This window comes from Oncorhynchus keta, chromosome 36, assembly GCF_023373465.1.
Source record: "Oncorhynchus keta strain PuntledgeMale-10-30-2019 chromosome 36, Oket_V2, whole genome shotgun sequence".
Taxonomy (NCBI): domain Eukaryota; kingdom Metazoa; phylum Chordata; class Actinopteri; order Salmoniformes; family Salmonidae; genus Oncorhynchus; species Oncorhynchus keta.
In genome coordinates this window covers 3,740,159-3,756,103 of record NC_068456.1, presented here as the reverse complement: position 1 = coordinate 3,756,103, position 15,945 = coordinate 3,740,159, and the positions used below count along the sequence as shown (strand labels likewise).

The window sequence follows — 15,945 nt, the reverse complement described above, 5'->3', positions numbered from 1 at the left end:
TCTGCGAGAAGATATTGGTTACTTTGGTTAAACAAAGGATGCCTTTCTTAAAATGAATCACTAAAAAGTCAATATTGTAAATAGATTCAGATGCTTCCATTTCAACAACCCTAACTTCTATGCTGACCATGTGGTGTTCAGTTCACTATGACTATCTGAAAGGACGAGACAGTCAGCAATATGGCTGAAGCGCCCCTCTAAAGGCATCACTCTTCTGTCAGATCTATGAGAACACTTTTAGGGCAGGGGAAAGAGACTTGGGCTGAGCACCTGACTTCTGAAATGGAATTGGACCTGCTCAATCATGTGGAAAGAGCTCACTCTAGAGGTGAGTTCAATCTTAACAAGTAAAACTGAGAAGAAATGTCATCTCTCCAGCTTTATCAATGTAAGAAATTGCCAAATAGTTGACCTTGTGTGCCATTTGACACTGGTTCTTTTTGTCTTCAGGTTACAGACTAACAATGACTTTGCCCCCTATAGGCCACCGTAGACAAGCCATTATATCCCGTGATTAAAGGTAGAATCTTTAGTTACTACATACAATGTTGGACTTGTTAATTAATGCAATATACCCATTGATTCTTGAAGACTATAACTCATGAGCTTAGTTCAACTGCCTTACCAATCAAAATGTAGGCTTTTTTTATTCCAATGTTTGTAAACAATGCAAATGTGAACAAAAAACTGTATCGCCCGTTAAACATGGTTAAAACTACACTTTTGACATCATGGATGGTCAGTCCTTGGATCCATAGCTCTGTCTATGAATTTGAGAGTGGTTGCATTTCCAGATTCAAGCAGATCCGCTTTAACCGATATTCGTATAGCTGGTGTTTTGTTGGAGGTGGAACTGCGATATGCCTCATTCACATTAACCATAAATAAGCACTCTGTTACGCGCCGGATGTCATTCATTTGAATGGGGAATTATATCTTTTTTTTTATGGTTAGAAAAACATAAAATATATTCTGAAATATATCAATTTGCTTTGAATTTCCACGACTTCTGCAATTCCATAAAAGTTTCAAACATACTGGGAGGATGTCTTTGACAACCCATAATCACGGAAGCAGGTCTTCAAACTCACATACAAAACAACAACAGATACATACTCAAGAGCCTTTCAGTTAAAGATGTTTTTTACATTCTGTCAACAAAGATAATGCTTTGCATTTGGGGTATTGAGCAAGACTCTAAATGCAGATTCTGTAATGAAGAGGAGGAGGACATAATCCATCTGAATTGGTAATGTCCAACAATGAGCTCATTTTGGCTACAAGTTCAAGGCCGGCTTTCCCATCACTCCATCAAACTACATATTAACCCTTAGCCTACAATTTCCGCAACTAATTAACATAATTTTAAAATCAGTCTGTTTTAAGGTAGAGATATCTGTTGTTTGCATGGACTGATCATCTTAAAACAATTCCATATGTTAGCTTAACCCCCCCCCGGCTTAGACAGGGCTTAGAATCTAGAGGGATATAACCCTCAGCTTGTCATTTTTGGTGACCTCAATCTTCATAGTCCTTCAAATAACAACACGGTACTTCTTCTAGGTAAAATATTTATATACAAAACACACAATTTGACATCTCTAACACCAAACCTTTTTGAGCAATTTTCAATACACCGATTCATTTTTTCAAAGTACAATTGCTACTAGAAATCAGAAAATTCAACAGCATCAAAGAAAGTGGGAGAAGCTGTTTTTGAACAATAATAATTTATGTAAATATATGTTACTATAAAGGCTAAATGCTCCACATGCCATGGAATGTAAGCTAACAATGGTTTTCCTTATTTAGTTATTTTGGTATTAGGCTACACCATGGCATTGCCGATAACTGTTTTGTCCAAATGTGTTGTATCGTGTGTGTTTGTCTGTTTGAGTATTGTCATGTATATACATCGTCCTCACTTCTTGTGGTTGTCTTGTCTTGTTGTTGTCATGATCGTGTTGTTTGTATTTTGTTTAATAAAAAATATATTTTTAAAAGTATGAATTAATTAACAAACAAAGCATACTGACACTTCAGGCACTTCAATATCATGGATTGCATTTTCAACATTACAATAAATAAACTATGTCAATCTTGTCAAAAACAGAAAATACATCCTCCTACCTTGTAGGCTTACCAAGTATCGAAGGCTTGGCTTGACAAACTCTGATTGTCATTTTTTTAAATGATGTTTTGTAACAGGTGTCTTTTTCCATTCAGCAAGTGGCCACTGCACAGTTCAGAATGATTGATTTTATTTATCAGTAAAATAAAAAATAAAATAAATATATATATATATATATATATATATATATGTGCACACACAGTGCGCACTGGGCACAGACGTCAATTCATTGTCTATTCCACATTGATTCAACATAATTGAATTTAAATGACGTAGAAACAACGTTGATTCAACCAGTGTGTGCCCAGTCAATCAATACATATACAATGACATAGACATATACAATGACATAGATACAGACACATTACAGAGATACAAACGAAAAAATGCTCAACCTCCTGATGAGTATGAAGGAGGGATTATGGGTACAATTATTACAAGCTTGTTTGGCTGGTAGCTTATTCTTTAGATGTTTGGTTCTGCTGGTCAACCATGATGTGCAGCCATAATCAAAGTGACGCCGGACTAGCGCACTTGACAGAGTCTGTAGGGTGTCTATAGCTAGGTTTCCATCCAATTGGCGACATATTTTCATGTGAATATTCTAAAATGTGCATAAAAACAATATGGCCGCTGCATTTTTCTATCAGAATTGTGTCTCAATCAAATTGACTTGTTGAGGATAAAAGTACGTGTAAATATGTAGTGCACATAAAAAAAATCACTTTAACCATTGAATTTCCAGGTATCGGATAAAAAATACAAGTTAAATGGGCTTACATTGCATTTTCAGCTTTAGGCCTACTGATAGTTTTGTGACAAAAATGTTAGGTAGAGTGCCTTACAAAAGTATTCATTCCCCTTGGTGTTTTTCCTATTTTGTTGCATTACAACCTGTAATTCACTTGATTTTTATATGGATTTCATGTAATGAACATACACAAAATAGTCCAAATTGGTGAAGTGACATTTTTTTTAAATAACTTGTTTCAAAAAATGGTGCGTGCATATTGTATTCACTTTGCTATGAAGCCCCTAAAAAATATCATGTGCAACCAATTACCTTCAGAAGTCACATAATTAGTTAGATTGCACACAGGTGGACTTTATTTAAGTGTCACATGATCCCAGTATATAGATACCTGTTCTGAAAGGCCCCAGAGTCTGCAACACCACTATGCAAAGGGAACCACCAAGCAAGCGGCACCATGAAGACCAAAGAGCTCTCCAAACAGGTCAGGGACAAAGTTGTGAAGTACAGATCAGGGTTGAGTTATAAAAAAAATATCCGAAACTTTGAACATCCCACGGCGCACCATTAAAACCAATATTAAAAAATGGAAAGAATATGGCACCACAACAAACCTGCTAAGAGTGGGCGGCCCACCAAAACTCACGGACCAGGCAAGGAGGGCATTAATCAGAGAAGCAACAAAGAGACCAAAGATAACCCTGAATGGAGCTGCAAAGCTCCACAGCAGAGATTGGAGTGTCTGTCCACAGGACCACTTTAAGCCGTACACTCCACAGAGCTGGCCTTAATGGAAGAGTGGTCAGAAAACAGCCAGGCTTAAAGAAAAAATAAGCAAACACATTTGGTGTTTGCCAAAAGGCATGTGGGAGACTCCCCAAACATATGGAAGAAGGTTTTCTGGTCAGATGAGACTAAAATTGAGCTTTTTGGCCTTCAAGGAAACCGCTGTCTGGTGCAAACCTCTCTCATCACCCCGAGAAAACCATCTCCACAGTGAAGCATGGTGGTGGCAGCATCATGCTGTGAGGATGTTTTTCATTGGCAGGGACTGAGAAACTGGTCAGAATTGAAGGAATTATGGATGGTGCTAAATACAGGGAAATTCTTGAAGGAAACCTGTTTCAGTCTTCCAGAGATTTGAGACTGGGACAGAGGTTCACCGCCCAGCTGGACAATGAGCCTAAGCAGACTGCTAAGGAAACACTCGAGTGGTTTAAGGAGAAACATTTAAATGTCTTGGAATGGCCTTGTCAAAGCCCAGACCTCAATCCAATTAAGAATATGTGGTATGATTTAAAGATTGCTGTACACCAGTGGAACCCATCCAACTTGAATGAGCTGGAGCAGTTTTGCCTTGAAGAATGGGCAAAAATCCCAGTGGCGAGATGTGCCAAGCTTGCAGAGACATACCCCAAGAAACTTGAAGCTGCAAAAGGTGGCTCTTGGGGGGGGGGGGGTTGAAAAGTTATGCATGCTCAAGTTTTCAGTTTTATTTTGTCTTATTTCTTGTTTGTTTAACAATAAAACAAATATTTTAATTCCTGGTTGTAAGACAACAAAATAGGAAAAATGCCAAGGGGGGCGCATACTTTCGCAAGCCACTGTAGATATAGTGAATGTGTCCACTCTGGTATTGGCATGTTCGCTCTAACCCAACAGCTTGCAGATACAGACCAGGTATAGCCTACTACATGATGAGATTATTTTGGACAAACTTGTCAAATGGCAGCCATCATGTCACCAGAATTAGACCATTTACATTACATTACATTTACATTTAAGTCATTTAGCAGACGCTCTTATCCAGAGCGACTTACAAATTGGTGCATTCACCTTATGACATCCAGTAGAATAGTCACTTTACAATAGTGCATCTAAATCTTAAAGGGGGGGGGGGGGTGAGAAGATATACTTATCCTATCCTAGGTATTCCTTAAAGAGGTGGGGTTTCAGGTGTCTCCGGAAGGTGGTGATTGACTCCGCTGTCCTGGCGTCGTGAGGGAGTTTGTTCCACCATTGGGGGGCCAGAGCAGCGAACAGTTTTGACTGGGCTGAGCGGGAACTGTACTTCCTCAGTGGTAGGGAGGCGAGCAGGCCAGAGGTGGATGAACGCAGTGCCCTTGTTTGGGTGTAGGGCCTGATCAGAGCCTGGAGGTACTGAGGTGCTGTTCCCCTCACAGCTCCGTAGGCAAGCACCATGGTCTTGTAGCAGATGCGAGCTTCAACTGGAAGCCAGTGGAGAGAGCGGAGGAGCGGGGTGACGTGAGAGAACTTGGGAAGGTTGAACACCAGACGGGCTGCGGCGTTCTGGATGAGTTGTAGGGGTTTAATGGCACAGGCAGGGAGCCCAGCCAACAGCGAGTTGCAGTAGTCCAGACGGGAGATGACAAGTGCCTGGATTAGGACCTGCGCCGCTTCCTGTGTGAGGCAGGGTCGTACTCTGCGGATGTTGTAGAGCATGAACCTACAGGAACGGGCCACCGCCTTGATGTTAGTTGAGAACGACAGGGTGTTGTCCAGGATCACGCCAAGGTTCTTAGCGCTCTGGGAGGAGGACACAGTGGAGTTGTCAACCGTGATGGCGAGATCATGGAACGGGCAGTCCTTCCCGGGAGGAAGAGCAGCTCCGTCTTGCCGAGGTTCAGCTTGAGGTGGTGATCCGTCATCCACACTGATATGTCTGCCAGACATGCAGAGATGCGATTCGCCACCTGGTCATCAGAAGGGGGAAAGGAGAAGATTAATTGTGTCGTCTGCATAGCAATGATAGGAGAGACCATGTGAGATTATAACAGAGCCAAGTGACTTGGTGTATAGCGAGAATAGGAGAGGGCCTAGAACAGAGCCCTGGGGGACACCAGTGGTGAGAGCGCGTGGTGAGGAGACAGATTCTCGCCACGCCACCTGGTAGGAGCGACCTGTCAGGTAGGACGCAATCCAAGCGTGGGCCGCGCCGGAGATGCCCAACTCGGAGAGGGTGGAGAGGAGGATCTGATGGTTCACAGTATCGAAGGCAGCCGATAGGTCTAGAAGGATGAGAGCAGAGGAGAGAGAGTTAGCTTTAGCAGTGCGGAGCGCCTCCGTGATACAGAGAAGAGCAGTCTCAGTTGAATGACTAGTCTTGAAACCTGACTGATTTGGATCAAGAAGGTCATTCAGAGAGAGATAGCGGGAGAGCTGGCCAAGGACGGCACGTTCAAGAGTTTTGGAGAGAAAAGAAAGAAGGGATACTGGTCTGTAGTTGTTGACATCGGAGGGATTGAGTGTAGGTTTTTTCAGAAGGGGTGCAACTCTCGCTCTCTTGAGGACGGAAGGGACGTAGCCAGCGGTCAGGGATGAGTTGATGAGCGAGGTGAGGTAGGGGAGAAGGTCTCCGGAAATGGTCTGGAGAAGAGAGGAGGGGATAGGGTCAAGCGGGCAGGTTGTTGGGCGGCCGGCCGTCACAAGACGCGAGATTTCATCTGGAGAGAGAGGGGAGAAAGAGGTCAGAGCACAGGGTAGGGCAGTGTGAGCAGAACCAGCGGTGCCGTTTGACTTAGCAAACGAGGATCGGATGTCGTCAACCTTCTTTTCAAAATGGTTGACGAAGTCATCTGCAGAGAGGGAGGAGGGGGGATTCAGGAGTGAGGAGAAGGTGGCAAAGAGCTTCCTAGGGTTAGAGGCAGATGCTTGGAATTTAGAGTGGTAGAAAATGGCTTTAGCAGCAGAGACAGAGGAGGAAAATGTAGAGAGGAGGGAGTGAAAGGATGCCAGGTCCGCAGGGAGGCGAGTTTTCCTCCATTTCCGCTCAGCTGCCCGGAGCCCTGTTCTGTGAGCTCGCAATGAGTCGTCGAGCCACGGGCCAGGGGCGCCGGCCTGGAGGATAGGGGACATAGAGAGTCAAAGGATGCAGAAAGGGAGGAGAGGAGGGTTGAGGAGGCAGAATCAGGAGATAGGTTGGAGAAGGTATGAGCAGAGGGAAGAGATGATAGGATGGAAGAGGAGAGAGTAGCGGGGGAGAGAGAGCGAAGGTTGGGACGGCGCGATACCATCCGAGTAGGGGCCGTGTGGGAGGTGTTAGATGAGAGCGAGAGGGAAAAGGATACAAGGTAGTGGTCGGAGACTTGGAGGGGAGTTGCAATGAGGTTAGTGGAAGAACAGCATCTAGTAAAGATGAGGTTGAGCGTATTGCCTGCCTTGTGAGTAGGGGGGGAAGGTGAGAGGGTGAGGTCAAAAGAGGAGAGGAGTGGAAAGAAGGAGGCAGAGAGGAATGAGTCAAAGCATCAAGCTCATCAACAGGCACTTTCCCTATCCTGTGAAGTTCATCATAACCGTTTTGTCTGTAGCCTAATAAACTGTAGACGGAGCAGCCAACCAGGTGAGACTTGTTCTATCTATCTAACGGTTGCAGTAGTCATCTTCATCATCATCATCGACTCTCCTCCTCTTGTCCAATCAGGGCCAGATCTTTGAGTCTTTCAACATGATGTCTCTGTGGAAGCAGTGTATCTTCGTCTGTGAGAAAAACAAGTTTGGCATGGGAACGCATGTGGAGAGGTCCTCTGCTCGCACTGGGTACTTCAAGAAACAATATTCCTGGCCTCATGGTAGGACACACACACAATCAGTGAGTGTGCAGTATCTCTGCTATATTGACCTTCCTAACTCTGGGTATAGGTGGACGGCATGGACGTTTTGTGTGTGAGGGAGGCCAACAGGTTCGCTGCAGACCACTGCAAAGCCAGGAAGGTGAGCTATGATTGCTTGTAGAGTTTGAGAAGATGAGTTCTGATTGGTGCAGAGATAAGAATGTTATAAGTGGTTTAAGAGCTTGAAAGAGTGCTAAGAACCTTGTCTCAGACAGTCTAATCTCAGAGTGATGATCAGCTTCTAGTATCGCACCAGTGTCTCTTCCCTGACAGAGGGAGGCTATGTGACCAACTCTGAGAGACTCTGTGGAAGAGACTCCAGTACAGAGCTGCAACTGGTCCCCGTTTAACCACTACTGACACTCCTTGTGTACTGCAGGGCCAAAAAGCATAGATATAGGAAGATGCTGAGAAACTGCTGCTCCAATAGAAATCCCTGATCAGCACTGTCATGATGTTGGCTACCTTGTCGACTCTCTTGGATTGGAAACCTCTCTGGCAGGGTCCTATTGTCATGGAGCTGGAGACCTACTGTTACCATGGACACAGCATGAGCGACCCTGGGGTTAGATGAGATGTAATCTCTGACCTCTGACCCTGTGACCGTTATCTACCCCCGGGTCTCTCTCAGCCTCCTCACTCCTCCTCTACTCTCTCTCTCATCCCGTACTCCGTTCTGTTTTAGCCTGACCCACCTTCTTGTGTTGCCACTCTCCCTCACTCCCTATTTGAACCTGTCTAGACACCCTTTTAGTTCGGTATTGGTTTGGGATGCATCCTATTACTCTAGCACCGCTTCCTTTCCAGGGCTCTGTCTTTCTCTCTCTCATCAACCAAGGGCTAGAGCTGAACCCTGCTAATCAGGTCTAACCCATCTGCCTGTGTGAGATTTAACTTCCTGTAGCAACCATACCCGTGAGGAGATCCAGGAAGTGTGCAGTAAGAGTGACCCCATCACTATGCTGAAGGAATGCATGCTGTCCAACAACGTGGCTTCTGTCAAGGAGCTCAAGGTACACACATTTTCACCAACATGCACACACACACACACACACACACACACACACACACACACACACACACACACACACACACACACACACACACACACACACACACACACACACACACAAACACACACACACAGGTGGTCCAAGTGCTCAAATATGATTTTTTTTATTCCCTCCTTCAATCCTTAAGAAATAGATGTAAAGATCAGGAAGGTGAACGAGAATGGGGCCCAGTTTGAGCCAGAGCCGTCATTGGACGAGCTCTGCAACCACATCTTCGCCAACAAACCGCCCATGGAGGTACGCCGGACCACACCCCTGGGTCAAACTAAAGTCTGTCCTCTAGACACACACACACAGAATCTGGACCAAACTACAGTCCATCAGGTACACATCCTCTTCAACCCTCTGCCACATCAACCCCTGGGTGAAAGTCTACTCCTCCTCTCTTCTTATCCTCCTCCTCTCATTCCCTTCTCTCGCACTAGGAGATGAGATTGTGGTTAGAGTTGAGTCTGTAGGAGCATTCCAAACCAGTTCATCACCTCTGACCCTGTGATGTCACTAGTATTTATTCACAATATGTACTGTGTAGCGTATAATATGTTGTTTTATATTATGTCAGAATTGGTACGTATTCTCCTGATACTGAGGGATTGGTCTTTGAATGGGAGGTGAATTGCATTGGACAGCCCAGCACTAACAAACCTGATACGGCATATAGTCTAGTGGCAGGGTAGCCTAGTGGTTAGAGTGTTGGACTAGTAACCGGAAGGTTGTGAGTTCAAATCCCCGAGCTGACAAGGTCGTTCTGCCCCTGAACAGGCAGTTAACCCACTGTTCCTAGGCCGTCATTGTAAATAAGAATTTGTTCTTAACTGACTTGCCTAGTAAAATAAAGGTAAAAATAAAAATTCAAAAAAATAAAAACCTCTCATCAAGTCTTTGATAAGCTGTATCATGTGTGTTAATGCTGATATGTAAGCTCGCACACCCTATAGCTCTCCAGGAGCAGGGTTGTCCACCGCTGGCTTGGAGAGTGTGTGGAGGGTCTCTGTTTTTAAGATTTGGCTGTTTGTACAGTACCGGTCAAAGGTTTGGACACACCTACTCATTCAAGGATTTTCTATTTATTTTGTACTATTTTCTACATTGTAGAATAATAGTAAAGACATCAAAACTATGAAATAACACATATGGAATCACGTAGTAACCCAAAAAAGTGTTATTATGTGAAAATATATTTTAGATTCTTCAAAGTAGCCACCTTTTGCCTTGATGACAGCTTTGCATACTCTTGGCATTCTCTCAACCAGTTTCATGAGGTAGTCACCTGGAATGCATTTCAATTAACAGGTGGGCCTTGTTAAAAGTTCATTTGTGGAATTTCATTCCTTCTTAAAAACCGTTTAGGCCTAGGCGTCCCGCTGGAGGGCGCACAATTCAAAGAAATAATCATACAACTTATGGATATTAAATATTTAGTTACATATACATACATACAGTGGGGCAAAAAAGTATTTAGTCAGCCACTAATTGTGCAAGTTCTCCCACTTAAAAAGATGAGAGAGGCCTATAATTTTCATCATAGGTACACTTCAAATATGACAGACAAAATGAGGGGGAAAAATCCTGAAAATTGTGGGATTTGTTATGAATTTATTTGCAAATTACGGTGGAAAATAAGTATTTCGTCAATAACAAAAGTTTACCTCAATACTTTGTTATATACCCTTTGTTGGCAATGACAGAGGTCAAACGTTTTCTGTAAGTCTTCAAAAGGTTTTCACACACTGTTGCTGGTATTTTGGCCATTCCTCCATGCAGATCTCCTCTAGAGCAGTGATGTTTTGGGGCTGTTGCTGGGCAACACAGACTTTCAACTCCCTCCAAAAATGTATATGGGGTTGAGATCTGGAGACTGGCTCGGCCACTCCAGGACCTTGAAATGCTTCATACAAAGCCACTCCTTCGTTGCCCGGGCGGTGTGTTTGGGATCATTGTCATGCTGAAAGACCCAGCCACGTTTCATCTTCAATGCCCTTGCTGATGGTAGGCTTTGTTACTTTGGTCCCAGCTCTCTGCAGGTCATTCACTAGGTCCCCCCCGTGTGGTTCTGGGATTTTTGCTTACCGTTCTTGTGATCATTTTGACCCCACGGGGTGAGATCTTGCGTGGAGCCCCAGATCGAGGGAGATTATCAGTGGTCTTGTATGTCTTCCATTTCCTAATAATTGCTCCTACAGTTGATTTCTTCAACCCAAGCTGCTTACCTATTGCAGATTCAGTCTTCCCAGCCTGGTGCAGGTCTACAATTTTGTTTCTGGTGTCCTTTGACAGCTCTTTGGTCTTGGCCATATTGGAGTTTGCAGTGTTTGAGGTTGTGGACAGGTGTCTTTTATACTGATAACAAGTTCAAACAGGTGCCATTAATACAGGTAACGAGTGGAGGACAGAGGAGCCTCTTAAAGAAGAAGTTACAGATCTGTGAGCCAGAAATCTTGCTTGTTTGTAGGTGACCAAATACTTATTTTCCACCATAATTTGCAAATAAATTCATTAAAAATCCTACAATGTGATTTTCTGGATTTTCTTTGTCATTTTGTCTGTCATAGTTGAAGTGTACCTATGATGACAATTACAGGCCTCTCGTCTTTTTAAGTGGGAGAACTTGCACAATTGGTTGCTGACTAAATACTTTTTTGCCCCACTGTACATGTCTTATATCGGTTGAGAGCTTAAATTCTTGTTAATCTAACTGCACTGTCCGATCTACAGTAGCTATTACAGAGAAAACATGCCATGCTATTGTTTGAGGACGGCGCCCCACGTAAAAATATTTTTCCACCAGCACAGGTTTCATGAATTCACAAATAGCGATTAAATATTCACTTACTTTTGGACAATCTTTCTCTGATTTGTCATCCAAAGGGTCCCAGCTATAGTGTCGTTTTGTTAGACAAAATCCTTCTTTATATCCCAAAAAGTCAGTTTAGTTGGCACCATCGATTTGAGTAATCCACTCGTTCAACATGCAGAGAAAGTAATCTGAAGATCTACCCCTAAGCTTTGTTTCAACAAGTCAAAATACATTTCTATTTGCTCCTCTGATACCCTAAAATGTAATCAAACTATGATATTTCTTGCGGAAAGAAGTATGCTCAATAGGAAACCGATTTTAGCAGGTGTGATAAGGTGCGTCTCGGTGAGAGGTGTAGGAGTCAGGCGCAGGAGAGCAGGGATTTCTGAGAAGCGTGTTTAATATAGATATATGTATACACACATAGTCCACCATAGTCCACCAATACAAAATTGGCACAGATGAAAATCCAAAACTACGCTCTGGAAGGAACAGAAACTCGTGTCAATACACAGAGGAACAACCACAGTTCCGACACTACATACACGTACGTAATAGCGAAAACAATAAACAGCATAGAATACCGAACGCAAATGCCCACAAGCTTAATCCTGCACCAATTAAGGCAGGTAACAGGTGCCATATATACACACAGAAATAAATGCAATTGAAACCAGGTGTGAAAAGGAACACAGACAAAACAACCAGAAAAGGGATCGGTAGCGGATAGTAAACCGGTGACGCCGAGCGCCGGACGCCGCCCGAACAGGGAAAGGAGTTACCTTCGGTAGAAGTCATGACAGCAGGTGAGTCCTGTTTTCATGGCGCGAGCAAACACGAATTTCCAAGACTGTGTCCTTGTACGGGGTCCCTGTTTTTGAAGTTACAAGCCTGAAACCTTGAACATAGACTACTGACACCTCGTGGAAGCCACAGGAATTGCATCCAGGAAGCTAATTCTCAGTATGACCTTATACTTGCCATTCTAAGAGGATGGTCTCTCAACAAACAAAAGAATTCTGGTTGTTTTTTCTTTGGATTTTCTCCTACTGTGTTATATTCTCCTACATTATTTTAACATTTCTACAAACTTCAAAATGTTTTCTTTCCAATGGTACCAATTCTATGCATATTCTGGCTTCAGGGCCTGAGCAACAGGCAGTTTACTTTGGGCACATCATTCAGGCAGAAATTGAGAAAAAAGGACAGGGAGGGAGGACAACCAACCTTCCAATTAATGGCAATGAATTTCTTAGCTGCTATAAATGCTGGGTTGCTCCGTTTCTTCTGATAACAGTCTCCAGTATCAACATTTCCAAGCAAACAAAAACAGGGAGAAGGGAGAATCTGTAGACATGCCGAGATAAAAGAACATACTCTTTGCCAGAATTCAGGCAGCCTTCACAAGACCCATAACATATGCAAATACAGTATGTCCCCTACAGTGTTTTACACCTCCAGCAGAATAATTACATTTCTGAGTGCATGTAATTCAGTGTCCCTGGCATGTAGTACGTTCTGTGGATGGTCTTAGACTGCGGTAATATTATGTGATTTTTCTGCCTGTGTCATGACCTTAGAGATCCTTTTAGTTGCTCTATTTGGTTAGGTCAGGGTGTGACTAGGGTGGGCAATCTATGTTGTATATTTCTTGGTTGGCCGGGTGTGGTTCCCAATCAGAGGCAGCTGTCTATCGTTGTCTCTGATTGGGGATCATACTTAGGCAGCCTTTTTTTCCACCTTAGTTTGTGGGATCTTGTTTTTGTACTGATGCTTTCCAGCCCTACAGAACAGTGCATTTAGTTTTGTATTTGTTGTTTTTTCGGTGTCATCAATAAAAGAAAGATGTACGCCACCACGCTGCACCTTGGTCTACTCCTTCCAATGACTAGTGTTACAGCCTGACTGTGATGCTCTTTACCTGAATTGTAATTATCGCTGTATAATTCCTTGCAAAGACTTGAGGGGCAATATTGAGTGAGTTTTGCAACTTAAGTCCCGCCCCTGTGTCTACATCACATATTTTCCGGTGTCCCTTTTGGTATAAACACTGAAGAGATGGACATACTTCTACTTCACTGGTACTACTTGGTATTCTACTTGCAAGGGTCCGTTTTGTGCTTTTATTTCGAGTTTTGCAAATGCACAATATGTCAATGTTTCAAAGAAACATTAGGGAAAGATTTGGGACCGGTGAAGGAGACTGGAATGGGGCCTCTGCCGGTGTGTGTGTCCTGCCAATTGTCCGAAAACTTTATCGGCTTCGTGTTTATGTGAAACAACTTCAGACAGACACCAATATGCCAGATATGGTATGTACTCTTGTCATGCAGCCGAATCCTTTGGTACAGTGTGTGTGTGTTTGATCTTGTGTTTCAATCAGCTCTTTTCTGGATGGGAGACATTGTGAGTGGGAAATATTTGTTGCCTGTGCTATCATAATGATTAGCCATGCTAGTTCAAACATCTGAAAACAGACACTGTGGTGCATGTGTGATAATAAAATCGATATGTTTATGAAATCATTTGTTTTGAGTACGTATTGTATCTCAAGGGAGCCCATGGAGATTATTTAAAGATGTATTTATTTATTTATTTTAACTTTATTTAACCCGGTTGGCCAGTTGAGAATAAGTTCTCATTTACAACTGCGACCTGGCCAATGTAAAGCAAAGCAGTGCGACACAAACAACAACACAGAGTTACACGTGGAATAAACGAACGTACAGTCAATAACACAATAGAAAAAGTCTATATACATTGTGTGCAAATGGCATGAGGAGGTAAGGCAATATGTAGGCCATAGTAGCGAAGTAATTACAATTTAGCAAATTAACACTGGAGAGATAGATGTGCAGATGATGATGTGCAAGTAGAAATACTGGTGTGCAAAAAGTAAATAAAAACAATATGGGGATGAGGTAGGTAGATTGGATGGGGTATTTACAGATGGACTATGTACAGCTGCAGCGATCGGTTAGCTGCTCAGATAGCTGATGTTTAAAGTTAGTGAGGGAGATATAAGTCTCCAACTTCAGCGATTTTTGCAATTTGTTCTAGTCATTGGCAGCAGAGAACTGGAAGGAAAGGTGGCCAAAGGAAGTGTTGGCTTTGGGGATGACCAGTGAGATATACCTGCTGGAGCGTGCTATGGGTGGGTGGGTGTTGTTATCGTGACCAGGGAGCTGAGATAAGGCAGAGCTTTACCTAGCAAAGACTTATAGATGACCTGGAGTCAGCGGGTCTGGCGACGAATAGGTAGCGAGGGCCAGCCGACGAGAGCATACAGGTCGCAGTGGTGGGTGGTATTTGGGGCTTTGAGTGAAGGAGGCTTTGTTGTGAAATAGGAAACCGATTCTAGATTTAATTTTGGATTGGAGATGTTTAATATGATTCTGGAAGGAGAGTTTACAGTCTAGCCAGACACCTAGGTATTTGTAGTTGTCTACATATTCTAAGTGAGAACCGTCCAGAGTAGTGATGCTAGTCGGGTTCCAAAAACACCCAAATATTGTATGTCCTTTTAGAAACGGCAAAGCTCTGAGCCGTGGTAATGCAGGTCTTTACATGTTGTACACATGAAATTGTGTCATTCTGAACTTCATCCGCAACTTCATATTCCATTGTGTCTGGACCCTTCTACAGAATGCCATTTAAATCAAAAATAGAGATTTGTTTGCAAAAAAAAACGTTTTCTCTTTTATTAAAGAAATGGCAGCAGGAGCTAGAAAAACGGCAGCAGTGTCCAGCAAAGGCCATCTACAACCTCATGGTACCACGGATGGTGTGTCTATTCCTCCTGATCGATGTCTCCCGTTTGTCAGGGACATGACGATGTACTTTCACAGGACCATATATGATATATGAAAAAATACATCAACATGAGGATGAAGTGACTGTCACTGTGGTGGTCTTTATTGTGATTTGTATAGTATGAATAACATTTTCGACTCTGCAGATTGTTTTGTAACAAAACCTCTGGTCTTGGCACGTGTGCCAACAGCTGGCATATAGCCAACAGGTAGTCTACATGATGAAATGATTATGGATAACATCAAGGATATTTGTATTTGTCAAACGGTAGTTAAGCATCGACCGTTATCATGACACCAGAATCAGATATTTATTGGAAAGGAGAATCAAGGTCACCGTGCACTTTCACCGCCCTGTGAAGTTGATCATAAAGTATTTTATCTGTAGCCTAATAAACTACATGGTTTCCCTAGTCGTAGTGGGAGGACCACACAACATATCATCGTGTGATTCCAAGTTACCTTCAATATGATGGTCAATTCTATCAATATTCCCGCATAAATGCGTTCCCGTCCCCATTCCTCGCATAATTAATTTTACCGACACAAAAAGATCCCACCATGTCGAAGGAAGTAATTATCTGTTGGCATTTACCAAACTTCCGCCTTCCATCACAGCTGTCGGGATTCTTTTTTTTATACACGGTATGACTACTCTCAGAAAAACAGTAGATGGAAACGAGGTTATTGTCACAACAATTTTCGAGCTCACTATAACAAACAGCTCAGCAAACTAAATGCTGAAAGTAG

General features: G+C 43.0%; 1 pseudogene; it reads left to right on the top strand.

The window, feature by feature from the left end:
* Positions 1 to 282: 282 nt before the first annotated feature.
* On the top strand, positions 283 to 8,869 carry LOC118369381 (pyruvate dehydrogenase E1 component subunit alpha, mitochondrial-like; annotated as a pseudogene).
* The last annotated feature ends 7,076 nt before the right edge of the window (positions 8,870 to 15,945 follow it).